Below are 21,517 nucleotides of genomic sequence, written 5' to 3' on the forward strand. Positions count from 1 at the left end.
AGAAAGAGAATTATCTCCAAAATTGAGAAGAAGAAAAATGGCAAGCAGATAAACCAAAGGAAGAGTTGTTTTCAGCTAAAGGTAATAAAATTTCTCTTGTCTACTTTGTGGGATTACAGTGACTTTTTTTTCTATGTGTGCCCTTTTTTCCTGGAGGCTTTTGTTTCCTCTAAGTCTCGGGCATGAATGTGCAGGAAACAGTTTTATTTGTATGGGTTGTTTTCACTTTAAGAACATTGGTATTTCATAAGCAAAGTTACTAAAGGTTAAAAAATTTTCCTGAAAGTTGTTTGAAAGATGTAATCAGAAATTACTGTGTTATCACTAAAGATTAGGTAATAAGCCTTTTTTATTATAGATTTAAATCATGTTCTGTTTCAGCCTTGGAACACAGTTGAATAGAAGTTTCTCTGGTTATGCAGAATGTACTCTGTTTACACAGTGTGTTCATTATGCTTTATAATATATATGTGTGTGTATACTGGCATGTCTGATGCATGCATGTGTATGTGTATGTGCGTATGTATGCGCGTACATGTAAATAAAATTAGCCAGACTGTCAGGCCAACCAAATCAATCCCTCAGGATATGATACTACTATTCTGCTTCAGGAAGTTTTGAATTTGTTTATGCAAGAGCATAGCCAGCAAAACAGTGGACCCCACACAGCATATACCATGACTGCTAGAAGTGGGCATGCTTACCATGTGTTCTGTAGCACAGCAATTCTGCTACAGAAGCAGCAGGCAGGGAGTGGGGGTATGCATGTGTCTTACCGTGTATCTGGTTGGGTACATATGGTAGTTTAAAGCTAGAATAAATGTAGTAGGAGTCAACGTGAGTTCTTCAGTTTCAGCAAAGGTGTGGCATCCAGATAGCACATTCCTCCCAGTCCTATAATATCATTTGCTCCTGCAGTTTGGAGAGGCCTGCAGCAATCATGAGCAGCTCATTAATCAGCCACTGTCACAGATTATAAGATCAGTGTCTACCCCCTTTAAATAAGTCTAGACTTAGATTTCATCTTCAGCTTTTATCTAGTAGATAATTCTTCCAAGGACACTCATTCACATGGGAAGAAATATGAAGTATGTTAAAAGAATTTATTACAGAGGGTGTGAACATTCTGTGTCAAAGCTAACTCCTATTTGCAATACTTGAGTTCAGAATAGTACATTAACCCTCTAAGGCATAGTCTGTACATTTATGTTTATAAACTCTTCAAGGTTCTGGCTAGTGAGTACAATCCTTTGATTATAATTTCTGAAGCATATGCTAATAAAACTTTTGTAACATTAGAGAGCTGAGAATATGGTGAAGTTTTCTTGTTGCATAATATAACCACTTTCTGAAGAACATGGAAAGTTTGTTATTTTTGTAAAGAACTTATACATCAAATTGTTGCTTCTTTATTCTGGCAACTGCTAATTGATTTAACATTTTCCCTTAAGCATAAGGGACTTTGTGATATCATCTTTGGCTCAATTCTTTTTAGTATGTTAAAAATTCTGATGCCAGTTGTACAAATTTTTTTAAAATGTGTCTCTTCCATGCAGCTTAGAAAGACAAAGTTAAAAAACACAATTGTGAAGATAGAGTTGTGAAGGTTGTGTTTTCACGACTTAAAAATGTTAATAATGCATCTGTAGGCTTGTGTGAAAAGAGTCTGGCTGTCCATCTTTTGTGTAATAAGTCTGCTGGGACTGTTGTCTTCAAAGCCCAAGTATTTTTATAAATGCATGTGAGTATCCTCAACTAGTGACCCCTCAGGTTCATGTTGTCCTGTAATTATCATATTTTGGCCACTCTGTCCAAGTAGAGGTGTAAGGAGAAGAGAGCCAGGGAGCATGCTTCTAAGAAGCAGTGGGTCTTGGAAGGGTATATATCAAAGAGGTTTTGTAGGGTGGGTTGGGGCTGCATTCTTAGGTCACATTTAATTTCAATACACAGTTGATTTCAGCCTTTCTAGTATCTTCATGAGCAGCACCACAAAGTAGATCTTTCTGTATTGGTTGGTTACAGCTCATGAATTCTGTACCCAAAAGACTAGTAGAGATTGTAACCTCCAAACATGATTCCTAGAATGTCTGTATAACATATGAAAGGAGACAGGAGCCACAAAAACAGCATAACAAGAAGGATTCTGTTTAAGTTAATAGTTCATAAATAACACCTGGACATGGGTTTTTTCCACTTCGGGTGGAATTAAATTCCTGTCTACCATTTAGGATTTTACAAATCTTAGCTGATATCAGTCCTTTTTTGAAAAAGTGAGGAGGATATGCTATCATGCTTTTCCATCTGTATAACTGCTAAGTAGTTAAAGGACTCGTGAAACACTAAATTAACTGTTTCTGCTCTCTCTTTTCACTTAACTGACCTGAGCCAAAATTTCCTACAGTAGTGATATGTTCACTGGATTCTTTACACATGAAGAAATTTCTCTGCTTTAATTACTTATTCTACAAGTTAATTTATTGGGATGTAAAGATAATGGCATCCACCTAATAGTTTATAGAGGTAAGGCCTGTCTTGCAGTTCCCTCATGCAGCAAGTACCACGCTGGTTTTATAACAGATGCTGTAGCAAGGATGGGAGACCTGCTCACTTTGCTCTTGTCCCCAGCATCTTCTTTGTGCAAACTCCTGTCTGCTAACGTGAAGATCCTTAATGAGTCAGACTCCTTAGACATGAAAGGTTTAATTCATTAATCTCAAAAGGCCTTGGATACAGCATTTTCTAAGTGCAGTTGCCTAATATCATCACTTCCTGATGCAAAATCTCAGCAGAAATTTTGAAAATCTGAATTTTGGACTAGGACACCTATGTCTCTGTAGAGACACGTCTTAGTTTTGTGATTGTGCTTTACTCTTTAGAATTCTTAGTTAAGCTTGAAAATACTTCCTCTGTGTAAGCAAGGGATATCAGAAATCACTTTCCAGGCATTACCATATCATAGATCATATGGTGGAACTGAGTTGCTTTTAACAGGTAATAATACAGATACTGGTTACCCCTCTCTACCAGCTCTCCAAAGTAGAAAAGACAGTCATCAGTGGGAGAGAAGGAAACACTGGCAAGTGAAAGGAGAAGTGATGTTGGAGCAACAGTGGTGTAGCTACAGTTGGCTGTGCTAAAATAGTTGTATGAAGCTGGTTATTCCAGCTCAGTAGCCTGATTCTGCCAACAGACACAAAGTAGCTGTATTCAGGACAGAGCTTTTGATCACACTGTGCGTGTGTGTGTGCGTGCGTGTATATGCATAAGATATAAAATATATGTCCATGTGTCCATTCTCCTTCCAGCACATAGTTTTAAGGTTATTCATAGAAACTTCTGAAGCATGGATTCAATTTTTAAAATAGTTCACTCAAACCACATCCCCACAGGTATGTGTGCTGAGAGTTACAAAAACATTTTGCCCTATACATGTTTTTATATTTCGTATAATTACAGCATATTTATCTGAAGTATTTCGCAAGTATAGTTTTGTGTAATACTGGTAGGAGATTAAGTAATAGCTGCTTACTAGCACTATTGCACAAGAACATCAAATGTAATAATGATGTTCTGAGATTTGAGGTACCAAGCATGCTTTTGGCTGCTTTGCTCCTGTGACCTTTATGCTCTTCTGGTTAGTACAGCAGTCCTGTAACAATGCACATGTTTTCCTTTACACAAATGCCAGTAACCACTTGAGCAGGGCACTTGATTCCAGTTTTGATGGGCGGTGCCTATAATGGACAACGGTAGTGTATCCAAGCCAAGTTGGCTATCTTTGTGCTTTACAGTGCCAAAAACTTCAAAGCTTCTTCCTTTTAGAACTCTAAAGCAATACAAGTTTGTGTTTCTTCATATCATCAAACTTAATTATTGGCAATAAGCAAATGCTGGCAGGAGCAGCACATCACATGGCTCCATTTCTACTTTAGAAAAGGTCAGCATATGGCATAAACACTTTGCTGTATTATGCAGCCTTGTACTCTGATCACATAACACATGCTTCAGAAAGCATTATGCAATGTTAGACTCACTGATTAATGACTGCTTGCACAAGAAGTTTTTCATTACCCCGAATGCTAGCATCCTGGGAATGATTAACTTTGTGACATAACTCTCATCACATAAATATGGAAGATTCAAACATAGCCTCAAAATAACGTGTTTCAGAAATAACTGAACACTTTGCTGCTTAGTACTGTGTACAGTATTTGATTAACAACTGCTTTAAACCTTCAGAGTTGAATAGAAAAGACTATTTGTGAGAACTGAAAACAAGATTTATTTCTAGGGTTTAAAGTTTTACCCAAGATGAATTTTTGCACACAGCAGCATCTCATTTGCAATGTTTTTCCTCTGCTTGTGTAAGTTTGAATTTCCTGAGAAAAATCTGTGCCAACTATTTTCAGTTCAGCCAGTGAGTTAAACAGAACAAGTCAAATCTAGCCCTCATTTAGACCAGCAACTGCATGTATGTAAAATGACTCAGTCCAGTGTGTTCAGTAGTACAGTACATACAGTTGTGTGCTTAAATCAGCATAGTGACAGCTCATTAAATTTACAATAATTGCTGATGTTCTTGCAGGCAGAGTGAGAAAACAAAATGTGGTCCCAAATGAAGTGTCTTGGAAACTTACAGCCTGAACATTGCTACACATTCATATTTAACATTTTCATATTCTAATGATTAATCATTCCATGTTCAAATTATGCAGATTCCTATGTTAAAAAGCATCATGACACTATATCACTCATATTATTATCTTCAGGATGTACAGAAGAGGAAAAGCCTATAAAAAGAAATGTTCCTTAACATATTCCCTCACATGTGAAGATTCATCCCTGGTTTTGAAGTAATTGCTACAAGTTATCTATGTTTCAAGAGCTTTATTAAGGAGAAAGTCAGTTTGCCTGCTTGGAAATTCAAGATCAGTGTTCACAAGGAAATATCTATATTAAACTCCCACTTACTAATTTGCCTTTAAATGTCAGACTAAAAAAAAAAGAGACATATGCTTTTTTATGATTCTCTCTCCTTTAAGTAATTCTGCTCATGAACTGCCACATTAAATAAAGCTTCTTAAAGTCCTTGTAATGAGCGGGATGTCACCACATTAGTGCATATGTGCCATGTCTTCAGAATTAATCTTCATTGAGAAAAAGTGCAGAAGGTAAACACTGACCTTCAGTATGTTCACTTTAGTTTTTGCCTTTTCCTGCATTCCAACTCCTGCAAGCAGTAGCAAAGGCTAAAGGAAATGGCCTCTGACTAAGCATTAGCTACCAGCGTGCCCTCATTATAGCTGAGGGCTCTTATTCTCGCTTAGCCTACGTGCAGAGCCAGCTACTCTTTCAGCTGTGATGACGAAATGCCATGCATTTCTTCCTGGAATAGTACGCAGATAAGAGGCCACTTGTTATGCTGAGGTTTCAGATGAACTCCACTAAGGGTTTCAAAACACTCTGTCACAATTATATCAGGTTTCTTTAGCAACCAATTCATTTCAGACACTTTTAAGATAAAAAGGGAAGAGATGTTAGTTTATTTTCCCTTGTGGTTTCACTGTTTAAACTTTTACAGGATATGACTGGATAGTTTATACATGGTCTGAATTTATTAATTTTAAAGAAAAAGAGATGAAAATGGCTCTGTTTCTCTATTGAAATTCACATTATTTGTAGTCCCCTATGTGTACCTATAACTTCAGAGAAGAAACAAAGTCTCATGTCTCTGACATGCTGCTAGAACATTCCTGCTGTGCAGACTCAGTTGCTGGGTGCCTTGAACTTATTCTGGGTCCAGCAAAAGCTGAGAGTTTTGAGAACCTTGCAGCACAAAGGGGTAATCCTTTATGCTGGAGATGGATTCAGATTCTAGGACGTGTGTGCAGAGTACCAGCCCAGTTGGCCTAAATGTTACTTAGCAGTGGTGGGAAAACCTGTTCGTGAGATCTTGCAGCCCTGGCACTCATTTAGGTGATTCCATGCACTAACAAAAGCTGCTTTAGTAGAATCAAACAAATCACAAAAGTGTCCCAACTGTAAAAGAAAGAGGAATCTGTGAAGTGTTTGTTTCAAACTAGGTAATACCATTAGAACCAGCAGTAACTATATGCTATTGAAGAAAGGAATAAATTGTCTGGAATAAGGAATGGATCCTATTCAGGTTAAATAGCTTTCTTTGCTCACCCATAGACTCTAAGGAAATATTTAGAATCTGTGGTATGCCCCATTTCCACTGTATCTGAATAGCACTTTAGATAGATATAGTCAGCAGTAGGAAGAGTCTTATGATGATAAATCTTGAGTAAATTGCAACCTAAATTAAAAGTATTTAATATGAAAAAAAAACCTAACCCAACCCAAAATGGCATCTCTCCTTTATCACTTCTCCTGCAATTCTCAATATTTACTAGTATCTCATTAACTGGGAACTAAAGGCTCAATTCAATTTCCTTTTAAGACAACAAAATTTTCTTTTTCCATTTACATAATGGAATTTGGATCAGGTTTTGCTTCTGTAATCTTATTCCTTTAATGCTTTCCAAATAAATGTGTAATTCCCAGTGAGATCACTAGGAATCTTGGCTATTTGTAATCTTGTCTTTCTTTTTTTTTTGCAAGTGTTCTTCAGCAAAGAGGGTCCCCTTTGAAAACTAAAGTTTTCAAACACACTGCTTGCCTTAATTACTTTTTTCTTCCCTTTCTTGGAAAAGTTCCTTTCTTTAGTTAGTGACTACCGACTAAGAAAAAAATAAGAATTCATTTCCCTCACAAATAAAATGTTTCTTAATTGTTTACTAGAAATAGATGATTCTTGCACATTACTTTGAAAACTTCCTGTCCCTGCCAAAGCAGGATATACCAACAAAGCATATGTTTCTTCATGATTTTTCTGCTCTCTTTTTGTGAAAATGTTAAATGTCTACATACTGTTGCTACAATGGTCACTAGCAGGCCTTTTAAATATTAGACAACTCATTTAACAAAAATTCTAATCCACCAAGTATAAATATGAATAATGGACATCTCCTTTTTAGAGCTGTTTCTGTTGTGAACTTTTCTTTTAAATAACTACAATAAGACAAACCTGTTAAAAATGTTGTTAAATACTACTACTTCCAAAATGTCTTCATTTTGTAAACTTGTTTATTACTCATCCTATGTGTCACTAAAAGTATCTTGCAATGTCTTATCTCATTTTCTATTTTAGAAGATTTCGTCTTATTCTCTGAAAAAGGCATTGTTTTTAATGGAATATCACGGGGAAAAAAAACCAAACCAAATTACATTTCTTGAAAATTATACTAAAAAGATAAATTATCTTCTGTGGTTCAAAATATGGAAATGTTTTAAACTGAAATTACTGCAATTGAAAATTTGTCATCTTTACTGAAATCACAGAACTAGGGAACACACATACTAGTGAAACTGGTTTTCTCCTCCTCTGTAGCCTTTGCCACCTTCTTTCATACAATCCCTGCTCCTGCTTCCCGAGTATTCCCTGCTGAGGAGAGGGGATATGTGCCATCTAATTTTGGGTATGTGCTGTTTGTGTCTGGAGCCCTCACAGAAAGTGTGATGACCAAGTTGTGGGAGTTTTAATTCAGAAAGGAAGTGGAAAAGAAGGAATCCTCCTTTTCCACCTTTTTCAAGCTCAGTTTACTTAGTGTAAGGTTCAAAAGATACAAGGGTAAGGACTGACAGGTAGCAATGGTACCATGTTATTTTCTAAGGCTATTGATGCATGGGTAGAGCATAGGAGATAGGGGCCAGGTTTTCTCTTGTTGAGCAGTAAGTCATCCAAGCTGTCAGAGGCACAAATGCTGAGGAAACTGCTGACAGGCTTCAGCCAGTGAGCAAGTGTCCGGGTCCTAAGCCATCTTGAACAGACATAGTGATCCATTGTTGGCAGGATCCAAACTGTTTGCTGGATGCAAACAAGCTGAGATTTCTTTTCACGCATTTGCAAATAATGCTACCATGCTAATTGCAGAATAGCTGTAATGGCCATTACAAAAAAAAAAAAAAAGAAGTCCATACAAATTAGAGTCTTTCCTACCTTAACTAAATCAAAGTTAAAGAAAGAAACGGGAAGAGTCTTTATTGTGCTGTAAATATCAGCAATTTTAAGTCATAAAAGCCATAGCAATAGCACTTGCTAGTAAGTCATTCATGACTAGAATGTAAACAGTTTATGGTGGTGATAACTGATAAATAGGTATATTGAACACTTACAGGGATGTTGTGACCCTGCAGTATTGTTTGATGAAATAAATTATGTTTACAAGTAACATGTGACTTTCAATCCTGCTGTGAAAGATCTGAGAGTTGGGAGTAGGCTTTTTATGCCTATTATCTATTCTTCAGAGAATTATTTAATTCCTAGAAGCAGATGGTGATTTTTAAGCCCACTGCTATTTTGGTGTACTTTAAAAAAAGAAAAGAAGCCCTAAAAATAGACCTAGGTTACCATATCCAGAAAAAAAAAAAAAAACCCAACAAAAACGTTGTCAGTTCTTTACTCTGCTGTGCTGAAAACAAATCTGTCAGCAATTTCTTTGGGTTAAAGTATGTGAGCACTGTGGGGGGAGCAATTTTTGTAGTTTCCTGGTGGGTTTCGGTTTGGTTGGTTGGTGGTTTTTTAAAAAGAAATCATTTAAAGTGGTTTTGTAACAGAGTACATTTAATGCTTTACATATCAAAAAATTACCATCTGTTGTTATAAAAGACACTCTACCAAATTGATGAAACCTATACTCCTGTTAATTTTGTGGATCAACTGCATGAATTAGACTTTAAAGTCTGAATCAGTCTGAAATCAACATCTTCAGCTCTGCTGGAACAGACATTAAAAATCAGCCCATTTTCTGTAATTACCAACATGGAAATGAGAGTGACAGTTATTCATGCAGAAAAAGGAAAAAAACAGTGGTAATGCATCTGAGTCAAATAGGGCTCTTATGTTTACCTTATAATGTGATACATTTCTTGTATTAAAAGTGTGGTTTGACAGAGTTACTGAATGGGAATTGAATAAGACTTTTGGATTCCCTGTTCAGGTGATTGACATAATAAGGGACTGACAGTATAGTATTTTCAGAAGTATTTTCCGTATTAGATGATTTTGGCATAACTCTTGGCATAAGGATGAAATATAAGGGTACAGGTAAAAGAATGTGGTATCTGTTTTCTGTATATTACATGAATATATTCTGAAAGGATGGATGCAGAAAACCAAAACCACCTCTCTAAGGTAGGTATTTCATTTTAGTGATCTCAGTGCAAAATATTTTGGCTGGCAGCATTTGTTTCTGAGGTACAGCTTCTTAGAGCCAAATCCTACAATGTATTAAGCATTCTTATTATCTTTTGGAGATTGGCAATATCAATAATTCCCCAGATCAATACTTTATCTTAATAATTCAGTGCTGTGAATGCTCTCTTCCTATCTGGAGGTGCTCAGATAGATGTAATCGTACATCATCCCTGCTGACAGTATCAACACCTTTCCACTGACTCCTGAGGAGGCCCCACAGTTTGGTCCTCATTCACACATAAGTTACAGCAAGCAGTGTGGCACTTCTTGTCAGAGTCCAGCATATGCTCCATTGCAGACCTTTCTTCAAGGCTGCTGAACTTCAGCTGCAATGTTTCAGTTGGAAAAGCTCTCTCTGTAGGTATTTTATCAGTGATGTTGGCAACCGTGGCATTGCAGTGTTGAATCCATTGGGCTGGAAACCACATTGACTGAAGTAATCCTGGAGAAAAGCTCTAGAGCATGCAGGCTGTCATGTAAAGGAAAGGTGGGAGAAGAGCCTCTGATACACTCTGAGCACTCTGTTGTTGTGCACTGAAGAGTACCTCCCTGTGTAGGTGCTGTGCTGAAGACCCTGAACTCTGTCCTGACCTATGGCTTCAGCTTTCAGATCCATCTCACACTGCCCAGCACTGAGTGTACAGTGTAGTATGAGATCCTACCCAGAGGAGCCTGATGCTGCTTGCTACAAGGACAGGTAGATTGTATGTGCATGACATCAGCAAAGTGTGCTCAGGTCATGAAGTGCTGTAGATTACAAACCATTTCAAGGAATGGTCATATCTGGTGAGGTGTATATATAAATACTCTGGTGCCAGTTGCTCTGTGTTTCAGATTTATAACTGTGCAGTAATTGGTGCCACACACATCTGTGTATTTGCTTATGTTGTGGAATCACACTGTGGCCTAACTTGGATCTGGCCCTGGCAGAACCCTAGGACTGAGTGGGGCAGATTGTGAGTTAGGAGGGAAAACAGAAACCACATGGAAATAGTCTAATTTCTTTTTAGAGTGGTGAACTAGTAAAATTTTGTTCTAAGAAAACCCTTCTGTACCTTTTAATCTTGCCCAGGCTTGACACTTTTTGACCACAATTATCATTGTCTTAGTATTATCTGCTAAGACTGATCCTGAACCTTCTTATCATCTTCCTTATCCTCCAAACACTGATATTTCTGTTGCCTTTCCCTGCAGTAATAAATTAATTCCTTTCTCACACCAACTCTTTGGTGAGTATTAAAAGCCTACCTTACCTACACAGATTTTCTATCCCACAATCCTACAATGAGAGAATCCGTGGGATGATAGAAAGTGTGAAAAAATGCCTGATGCTGCCACGACAGGCATGTGATTAACTGTGATGCTTGTGCTGAGGCAAGAAGCAGACTGGTGCTTAAGGGTTAACTTCCCTAGGCAGGACCACATGGTCTGTGATGATTTTGAGATAAACTTTTGGTTAGGCAGTCAGCCACTGTCTTTGCTGGAATTAAAGAAAAGAGGAAGATGAGGTATGAAACTGCTTTTCCTGCGAATATTGTCATTCAGATCACCTTAACCCACAATGATCTTAGAAAGAAAGAAGTCACTAAACAAGCGAACAATTGTGTTCTTGGCCAGTATGATTTACTTTCCAAACTAGAAACTTTGGCAAGTTTCTGCATTTTCTCTTCGAGCTGATTTGAAAGCTGAATCACAATCAAACTTGAAGATATTGAGTTGCCATGGCCTAGCTGAAGTCAACAAGATTTACATGTCTTGGTAGAAGAGAAGGCAAGAGTTCTGCCTCCCTAAAAAAGAGGCAGGGTTTTACTGGGTTTTAAGATTTACAAAGGGGTCTTAATTTGAAGAGAACAGGATATGAGCAGAAAATAAACTACACAGACCTTATTGTACCAAGTAAAAGGATGTAGACTGATGATGGGTATGTTATTTTGCGTGTTTATCTGTGTATCTATAAAAACACAAGGATATGTAAGTGCTTTTCAACAGCTTCAAGTCTCCACTATCTGTCAGTATCTCCAGGTGCATGTAAGTCATCTGAATCCTACAGCCTTAATTGCATAACACAGACATATTACAAAATATTACCACACCAAGATCGTTTACATTATTTCATAACAAAAAGAAATACTATTACAGGACATTTTTACCCTTAAGGGAAAACTACTAATTATTTAAAACATTGTCTATATGTGTGCTTTTATTTGTTGTGTGGGGCTATGTGAACCTTATTATTGAAAAACGTAGGGGTGGATTAAAGCAGGATTCATGGGATACAGCCCCATGGTCAGAGGAGTTTCAACAGACAAGAATGTCAGAAGCCATGCAGGAAGTACCAGCATGATTGATTGTAATGAGATTATTGGGCTGATGTTGACCACTTAAGTCGAGGGAAAAGCAGCTCTTTTGGAGGGAAAGCATCTGTGTGAAAGATTATCATAGGCATAGTCAGGTGAAGAGCAGATATTTGGGTCTCCCAAGTAGAATCCAGACACTGACATTAAACAGGCTTTCTGTAAACTGCAAGTGGATTGCTGGCTTCTGATACAAATTAATTCAGTTACCTCTCTCCTCTGTTCAAATCCATATTTGTTTCTTGCTATATGACAATAGTACAATTTCTTGCCTACTGTCTATGCCTTTCCTTGTTGGTGATTTTTTCAGTGTATAGAATTTTGATGGGGTTTTTTTGTATGACTGGTGAGAAGATGACCTGTGTTCTTGTTCCTGCTCATATGATTGCTTCCATACTTAATTTAGTGACCAAAATGGAGAACTCATCACCCTCAGGTGGGTGTGCTACCCATCTAGGCTCATTTTTTTCCACATGTGTTCATGCATGTCCTATAACCACACCAATGATTTGCTGGTCACTAGTGCAACTTCAGTGGTTTTGAAAATTCGACCCTCTAGGCTGAGGCACCACTCAGGTTGCTTTCCTGTGAAATGAAGACCTATAGCACTTCAGGAGAAGAGGCAGTGACTTATGATTATCCCACATCCAGGGTAAAACGCATTTTTAAAAAAAAAAATTTAAAAGCTGCAATCACTTGCAGCTGTGCTGAAAAAGAAAGTGAAGAAAGCGGTGACTATAATTTTTTTACGTCAGCCTGACCCAATGAGTGGAGAAGATGTACACTGGCATGTGTCAGACTCAACCTCTTCAGGGGTTGATAGGAGGATCACCTGGCTTCTATGTATTAAGATAAGGGCTTGGACATGAATGAGGTGTCTAATCAGCTTGATTGAGACAGTGTTAAGTTATTTTGGAGTGCAGAATCCAGCACAATCCTGTAAGGCTTCAGGTGCTTTCATGGACAAGACTAGGGCTGAGCATTTTGGGGTTTTTAGTTCTGAGGATTGTAATGTGGATACATAGTTCTTTGTTGTCTCTGAGAGTCAGGCTTTGCTTGAACAAATGGAATTTGCAAAATACTGTGTTTTGTACATACTTAGGCCTAATTCTTTTATAGAATAGGGCTTATTTCTCAATTTCATGGTTCCCCAGAGAAGTGGTCACAGCATCAAGCCTGTCTGAGTTCAGAAAAGTTTTGGACAATGCTTTCAGGCACATGGTGTGATTTTTTCTTGGGTTGTCCTGCACAGGGCTAGGAGTTGGACTCAGTGGTCCTGATGGGTCCCTTCCAACTCAGCATATTTTGTGATTCTGTGATCCTAATGGGATGAAATATGAGACACAAAAGACTATGCAAAATGCAAGGAACTCTAGTAGAAGACGACAGTGATGGCTGGTGTAGTGGTGGGAGGTATAGCACACTGTGGCAATGGACCGTCAAGACTTTTAAGTTGAAACATGCATCTGGTATGAATTTTTTTTTTTTAAGTGCCTTTTAGGGCTTTTTATTTTGCTCTCCAGAATTCTACATCAATACAAGTGAAACTAAAAAATAAACCCCAAAAAACCAAACCAAGAAACCCCTACAAGTGATACTTGGGATCTTCTATCCCTCTGTCCTTGGGACCCTTCATTCTCTGTCATTCTTGGGACTTTCTATCCCTTTCATGGAATACCAGCATGAGGGAGTTTTCTCAGAGGGCAAACCAGGCTCTGGATGACAGCCAAGAGAACACTGTCTGCAATCTCCTTTTCATGGTTCCACTGCCTTAAATTCTCACCTGCTGAGCTGGAACGGGGGAGTTAGCTTGATGGAATGGAAACTTTACTGTTAGTCAGAGGAATTCCCCTCACAGGTCAGGAAGTCCCTTCTTGGTCAAGTGTCATAAGGCAACTTGGGAGCAATTGTGTGCTCTGCTGCCATCTTTCTCCTCCAGCTGAATTGTCTGTTGAGAGAGGGTCTTTGTGGTATGTAGATTCAGCCTAGAGCTTAGGGACTGACACAAGCAGTCAGGATACACAAGATGTTTCTGAGCTTGCTGTTGCATTGCATATGCAAATGCAAAAAAAAGAGTAATACTTCACCCCAGGATGTCAGGACTTAATTCCTGTATGTTATCTTAAGGCTTTCTAATTCAAAGAAAAGTAGTAAGTACTGTTTTAGCAGGGCTGTGCTGGGAAATAGTTTGTGCTTGTGCTTATTTACCTGTTTCGACATAACACAGGCTTCTTGTGAAACGCATTAGAAGATGTTATTATAGAAGTGCACGACTAAAAGTTCTGCATTATTTTGTGGCAGTTAGCACCCTCTGAATATTTCCCACACCTCTGATCTATATCTTAAAAGAATTGCTACCTTGTGAGTCCCCGTATACCCTTCCTCCCAAAGCTCATTCCAGGTGCCCCCATATCTCAGCTAGCTGCAAGACAATATTGTACTGACTGTCCACTCAGAATACAGGGGGCTTCCATCTGCCTGACCATGCAGGAAATATTTTCACTTGGTAGAGGTGGATCAAAGTTGTAACTTGGTGTACCATATCTTACCTGTTTGTCATTCAAGCCTGGTCTATCATATCTTTATTTCTTCACTTACCCTACACACAAGCATACCTCTGCAGATAAGCGAGAAGATGAAACTCCAGGACTCATCAAGTTACCCAGAGCTACTAACAGAGAAGTCTTTATAAAGAACTTGCAATTGCAACTGCAGCTGGTAGTCAGCTGGACTTAATTTGTGAGTGATTGAAGGGAGCTAGATATGCAGCAGCTGAGAGGGGGTCTTGCTTACATAGCACATATGATGTGCCAGCACATACCCACTTCATTACCATTCCTCTGAGTAGGCTTCCCTTACAGTATTCTTTGAACTGACTTGTAGGGCTGCACTTGTCAATTGTTTCAATAATCAAATAGATGACACGTTTTGATACAATTTTTTATATTATCAGAGTTTTCATCCCTGAAAATGAGAATATAATAGGTGTATATATTAAAAAATGTCACATAATATACCAGCTCTCTGTGGGACAATGCATATATGCCTCTGTCTATTTAATAGCTGTAAACTCAGAATTCACACAAACTGTTGCTGTTCTTTTGTTATCCAAGTCATTTTGTATTGGAATTACGATGAACTCACAGCTAGAGTTTACTCTTTAGATTATAAAAAGGGTGAAAATAGTTCTTGTGGCAGTTCGTATCTATATGTTACTAGGCTTCTATTACTGGCTTAGGGTGGCACAGCAGAAAATAGACCCATCTGTGCTTATATGCTAAACAAACACTGTTTCACAAAAAAATTTTATTAAACTATAGACGGGTTCTCTGTTGTCATTGTTGTTCTGTTGCAGCCTCTCTGCACCACTTGCCAAAGCCACAAGCAATGCTCTATGTGGCAGTGCTTAAGCTGCTAGCAGTACTCTAAAGAAGAGTATCCTGTGCAGTGCACTTAGGTACTTGGGTACATGGGTCTCATTTATACCTCTTCCTCTTAGATAAAGGGTCTGTTTAAACAGTATAAATGCTCTGTGGGACACAGTGTTTGATGGTTTCAGCAGATATCAGTGGCTTTAATATCTGGAATGGCTTAATTAAAACTTAAAATTAAGTATACCTTAAATTTAGCACAAAAATTTTCAAAAGAACAGGCACAACCTGCTTTGGGTGAGCATTAACTGAGTGTGTACTGAGGTAATGATTACAGAAAGGAGTGATGTGTAATTCTGTGACATACATGTACAAAACCTACTACACTTCTATATGTTTAGAATGTCTCTATTACATATAGACATTAATATGCAATTAATGTAGCCACATATATACCTGTCTGCTTATTATGCCCTCATGTGCAGAGCATACCATAAATGTTTTTTTTATGAAAAGAAAACAGCCTTTGTATCAGACTTTTCAATGATTTCATTAGGACCAGGAAGTGAATTTGGACATCATGTGTGATATGTCTAGTGTAATTGCTGAGCCCAACATCTTCCATCAACACCAAGACTGGCAATGCCAGAGTCAATCTAGCTTTGAAGAGCAGCTCTGCCAGTAGGGCACAGCCCTGCCTCTGGGACTCGAATAACAGTTTAATTCCCATCATTATCCTTTTGGGCTTGTCTGCTTGAGAAGGGTGCCCAGCAGTGATGCTTTTCAGTCAGGAACTGATTTACCTAATTTGGCTGGAATGGAACAGCAGAGACTTTGTGTGTGTGAGTTACTAAGTTCCAGCTATCGGGCTTTACTTAGACTGACATTTCTCAGGGCTGGGGTGTCTGCCTTCTGACTTGGACCAATCATTTAGATTTGTAATTGTGATGTCAGCTCATTTTTACTCAAATTACAGCCTCAGCAAAACCCTAGTGCATAATCTGGAAGCTGGACTATCATTTTTAGAAAAAGCATCCTTTTGTCCACGGTAAATATGGAATACAAAATTTCTGAGTTTTTGTCAGTTTCCTTTTTCAGACATCATTGCTTCTTTGTACTCATGTAGTCTCACAATACTCCTATTCCTTATCCTCCTTCTCAGAAGGAAGGAAGATCAGGAACTTGGGAAGAACTGGTAAAGAACACAGGGAAAAAACCCTACCTTTGGCTTGAATCAGTGGCATAACTATCTGGTTTGAATTTGTAGATTCTTGCCTGTCCCTAAAAATAGAACCTGGGGGTAGTGGTGGTGGTACTTTCTGAAAGTAGAGTCTGTACTTCCTAAAAATAAAGTTAATTTATCAGTGTAAGAACTATGAAGTACCAGTATGTAATCTTCTCCATCTCCACTGGAATTCAGTACTCTTTGTCATTGGTCAGGATGAAGTTGTGAAACCCATGTGGATATTTTTAGCAGATTTCAGTAAAATAGATTCTTATAAAACTGAATTTTGTCCTGTCTGACAGGGTATTTTGTCTTTGTCCTCTATCATGTTGTTTGAAAGACAGAATGAAGGAAATAAATGGGTTTGGTTATTTGTGACACTACTGAAAGACAAAAGTTGAATGGAAATCCAAATATACTGAAATAGTATTAATTGTACATGCACAGTATTCTGGCTTGTGTTAGTTATTCAAAATGTTTCCTTCTCTGAAAAGGGTAACACTGAAAAATTTGTGTTGTGCAAAAACTTATGTATGATTTGACTTTATGTGACTTGACAAACTGTGGAAATAAAATTAACCACCGACTTGGTAGGACTGGAACTTTCTTCTGCTTTGTTTAATTCCCCAGAATTAAAAAGCATCTTAAAAAGATGCATCTTAAATAATCTGAAAGTTAATTTATATGACTTCTGACAGGACAGAATGGGTAGAATTAAGATTAGAGGATAGGTGTCACCTTATTTCTTTCAGCTCCTCCTTGTGTCTTTCTCAACTATAGTATTGTTCATATCAGTCAAGCTGGATTTATCTGGTATTATGCACTTAAGTTCCATTAATAGAAGGATTTTTTGTTTGTTTGTTGTAGCTGGCAAGATTATATAATTTCTGGACCTGGTCTGTGTGGCACAGTGTATCATAAACAACCCGTGCAAAAACTTTGTGTTTGCAAACTTTGTGTTTGCAAAACTGCAGTGCCAGTTGCAAGTTATAACAACTTGCTTAAAACATGTTAAAGCAGTCACCAGTACAAACTGGCCTTTATCTGGTTCCCCAGAATGTAATATTTTGCAGTGGTTTTAGTATTCAAATATGGTTCCTCGGGGTTTTACTGATAGATCTTTAGCAAGACACTTGTCTGGTGTTGCTGCTGCCTAGCATGGTGTACCACCCCTGGCTCAACCTGACCCTACAGTGACCCAAAGTATCTTGAAGTGGAAGGCAGAGTCATGTAGCAACTGTCACTGTATGATACCTGGGACTCTTTTCTGAAACCGAACCTAGGCTAGTTTTCAGTTTGGAAGGACATTTTGCTCTAGCACCAGAAGCATCTTGGAAACAGTGGAGTCCATGAATATAGTTGTTCTTTGCCTTCCTAGTGTTAAATGGGATTAATTTGAAGGCAGGGGACTGCTGATTCTGCCTTAGGCTGTCTTCCAGAGCAGACAGAACTGGTTTCTGAATGCTGTCTGTCTCTGTGGCTGAGGCAGTAGTGTAGGCAGATTTTTGGGTTACCAGTGTGCTAGAAACCTGTACTTCAAAGCTGATGTACTGGCAACAGTTTAAAACTGAAGTCTGGTCATCCATGAGCTCTCTGAAAATCAGGGTTGCTTTGATTGCTCTTGTGAAAGAGAGCAAGATTTTATTTTTATTGCCAACTCTGTAGTTCAAAAAAATCAATATTTTCTTCAAATAGAAACTCTTAATTTACCACAACACAGAAAATGGTATTTTTCTAAAGATATCTTACAAAACCAATGAGCTGTGGCTTGTGGCCTTAAAGTCTAGGCTTTTATTTCCTCTAAATATACTCTGTTCTGTTTTCTATGTGTCTGCCATGTTGAATAAGTAACAGGCAGTGGGCACAGAACCAGGACTTGTGTCCTGTGTATCATGTGAAAGAAAAGAGGCAGCTCTTTCAATTGTGAGGCTAGGATGCCATCAGGGGATTTTTCTGCAGTCACAGAGCTGGAATGGAGATGCTGGAATTCTGAGATAGAGCTGCAACTTCTAATACAAGATGTGCTAAGAGTTTTCTTCCTACATATATGTGTGCTATTCTAGTGCCTGCTAGTATTTTCTTTAAAGCAGCCTCACCTTTAAAAATTCTTGTTGCACTGCCTCAGGTTCCTTCTGAGCCATCCTGCAGTCTCCCTTCTCTGTTCCCTTCTTTGCTGTCCTTGACCAGTGCAACATTCTCTCCCATCACGCCCAGGGTCCTCCTGGTCTGCCTGTCCTGGCACTACAGCTCTTCTCAGCATTAGCCCGACGCTGGTGGGCTCAGGTCTGCCACCTGCCCTTTCTCTGGGCAGTGCTTCAGCCTCTGAGCACTCAGACTTGAGCTGTTGAGTACTCCCTCAGCTAGTCTGCCAGTTTGACACCAAGCTGTGTGATGCACATGGGAGGGAAGGAATGTCATCCACAGGGACCTGGACGTGCTTCAGAGCTGGACCTGCCTGAACCTCATGCATTTTAACAAAGCAAAATGCAAGGTCCTGTGCCTGGGTTCTGGCAGTCCCAGACACAGCTACAGGTTGAACAAAGTGATTGAGAGCAGGCTGGAGGAGAAGGACTTGGGAACGTTGATTGATGAAGCCAGCTACATCCTGGACTGTGTCAAAAGAGGTGTGGCCAGCAGGTCAAGGGAGGTGATTCTCCCCCTCTGCTCTGCTCTGGTGAGACCCCACTTGTGCAGTTCTGGTGCCACCAAGATAAGAAGGACATGGAACTGCTGGAACAAGTCTAGTGGAGGCCACAAAGTTGATAATGGCACCTTCCCTGTGAAGAAAGTCTGAGGAAGCTGGGGCTGTTCCTCTTGGATGAGAGAAGGTTGCATGGAGACCTCATAGCAAAATTCCACTATCTGATGAGGGCCAAAGAAGGATCCTTCTTCAGGAACTGTAGTGACTGGACAAGCTGCATGGAGACCTCATAGCAACATTCCACTATCTGATGGGGGCCTATTGAAGAAAGCCAAAGAAGGATCCTTCTTCAGGAACTGTAGTGACTGGACAAGGGGGAGTGGCTTCTAACTGAAAGAGAGTGAATGAGTTTAGATTAGATATTAGGAAGAAATTCTTTACTGTGAGGGTGGTTGTCTAGGGAAGCCCCATCCCTGGAAGTGTTCACAGCCAGGTTGAGCAACCTGGTCCAATAAAAGGCAACCCTGCTCATATCAGAGAAGTTGGAACAAGATGTTCTTTAAGTTCCCTTCCAACCCAAGCCATTCTGTGATTCTATGACATTCAGGTGCTCATAGGAGCCAGTGGCTAATGAGTGGCTTGTTCCGCCTGTGTGCTGTGTGTTTGTATACTGGGTCTGGCAGACAGAGAGAACAGGATCCTGTGAGTGAGTTAGCTAACTCATACAATTTTCTAGCTTGACATCTTCTCATCAGCAATAGAGTTGAATAATTCACCAAATTAATGCTACTACTGCAATTTAAAAGGATTATTTGCAAAAGCTCTCAGATTATTTTGGATCACAATTCTGAGAATACATTAGAAGGTTCATTTCATGCTACACCTTTCTTAATTCAGGGCTTATTTTATCTAAATGTTGTGGCCTATCTGTTCAAATGCATGATTTGGCAGCTCTCAAAGTTGATGTGCCAAACTTTTCCAAATCTTAAATTGAACAGCTATTGCTTTATGGGCTGATGAAGGGTACCTTCTTCATGGGACAGATAATGGTTATTGAACCCCTGAACAGTGACCATGTCCCACCTTTGCCATTCATGCTGTCATCTGCTGGTTCTGCCAGATGAGAAAATAACTTGCTCTTTTGCAAGAAAAATGCATTTTGTGCATGTCTAAAGAAATCAAGTCTTATGATGTCATCTGCCAACAACAGATTGAATGTAATGGTTTACAGGACATTCTGCAAGATTTTTTAAAAAGATTAAATTATTTTCAGGTTATATTAAAATTACCTGCTTGTTGAAATGAAGAAGTACAGTTGATTATTTTCTTTCTAGTTTGTCCTTGCTAAGTACCTAGAGGGTAGTATTTCAGTGAGAGTTAACTGAGTCCCTTTCAAAACGCAGCTGTTGATCTTTCCCTCTTTATGTTTCTTTTGCCTGAGAAGTGAATGCCACTTCTCAGATGTTTTCTGTTTTGATTCTTAAATAATGTGATAAATGTTAGGGTCTGTTGAGTTTCAACTTTCTATTTTTATCCATTAGTAAACATTATACCAGATGTGGGTGTGAAGGACCCAGAGAGGCTGAGGGAGTTCTGCTTTTATTCAACAATTTTAGCTTTCATAACCGAGCATTTCAGCTCATTTTGTAGGGTTGTGTATGTGCTGTTTTGGGGTTTTTTAAGAGTTGAGAAAAACAGGCTTACGCAACTTAGTTTGCATAAGTGCAGTGAGTCATTCATGTTTTATTTTTGCGTGCTTCTGTGTGTGTGTGTTGTATCACTTTATATAACCTGTCTTTGAGAAAGTACTACTGTGAATGCTAAGAATATATTTCTCCTATAAAATAAAAAAAGAAATATGCCTGTTAGGAAGGTAGCTGCTTCTTGGTGATGTCTCCTCATAGATACTTTTCTGCAGGAGGGCACTTTGGTGATTCTTCTTAAAGTTGTGGTTCTCCAGTGGCAAAGTTTATGATGTGTAAAGAGAAGGCTGGGTAGCTCTATGCTTCCCTTTTAGTGAGCAGAGCTGAGAGTAACTCCACATGATAATGGTTGTTTTACATGTATGTGAACACATACATGTAATACACACGTATAGATATATATACACACATATGTATGTGTGTGTGTGAGAGTGAGTGAGTTTCAAGTGTGTGTAGTCCTTTCAGCAACCGTAGCTTCTGCTTCCTTCCACCTAGGGAAGAGTGGAGCTTCCAGAGCAGTGTACCTCTGTGCTTTGCTGAAATAAACTTGAGGCTTGAATCCTTCATGTAGGTATCAGACAGGTATCTTTCATCAGGCTTGCTTACAAAGAAGCTGGAAGGCTTCATCTTTTTTGACTCTGCTTCTCTGCTCTTTATGGTCAAGTGTACCATGAACTTTTGGCTGCACAGAGTCTATTGTTTGGAAGGCAGTTACAGGTATTAAGTGTCAGTTCTCTTTAAGTGCTAGAATTGCTATTTTATTTTGTTGTTATATGTTTCAGTTGTGTTTTTCTTTGATGTCTGATGGATGCTGCTGTGACTGTGGCATGGAGCTCACTGTTAGTTTTTCCAGAAAGGAGGAATTGTTGTTCATGGTGTAGAGGTAGGTGCATGGGTCTTCTTG

The 21,517-nt window shown here is 38.8% G+C and overlaps 1 protein-coding gene across 6 annotated transcripts in view; it reads left to right on the top strand.

Moving 5' to 3' along the window:
• The window catches only part of AUH (AU RNA binding methylglutaconyl-CoA hydratase), a 169,908-nt gene that overhangs the window by 112,737 nt on the left and 35,654 nt on the right, over positions 1-21,517 (top strand). For 5 of the 6 annotated variants that reach the window (XR_005629264.1, XR_005629265.1, XR_005629266.1 and 2 more), the window contains exon 11: positions 3-81. The gene's annotated coding sequence lies outside the window, so the exon portion shown is untranslated. Of the gene's footprint in view, positions 1-2; positions 88-21,517 lie in introns of those variants that run through there. The other variant, XR_005629269.1, reaches the window with a different exon arrangement.

Source organism: Passer montanus, unplaced genomic scaffold (assembly GCF_014805655.1).
Source record: "Passer montanus isolate IOZ18808 unplaced genomic scaffold, ASM1480565v1 scaffold52, whole genome shotgun sequence".
NCBI classification, from domain to species: Eukaryota; Metazoa; Chordata; class Aves; order Passeriformes; family Passeridae; genus Passer; species Passer montanus.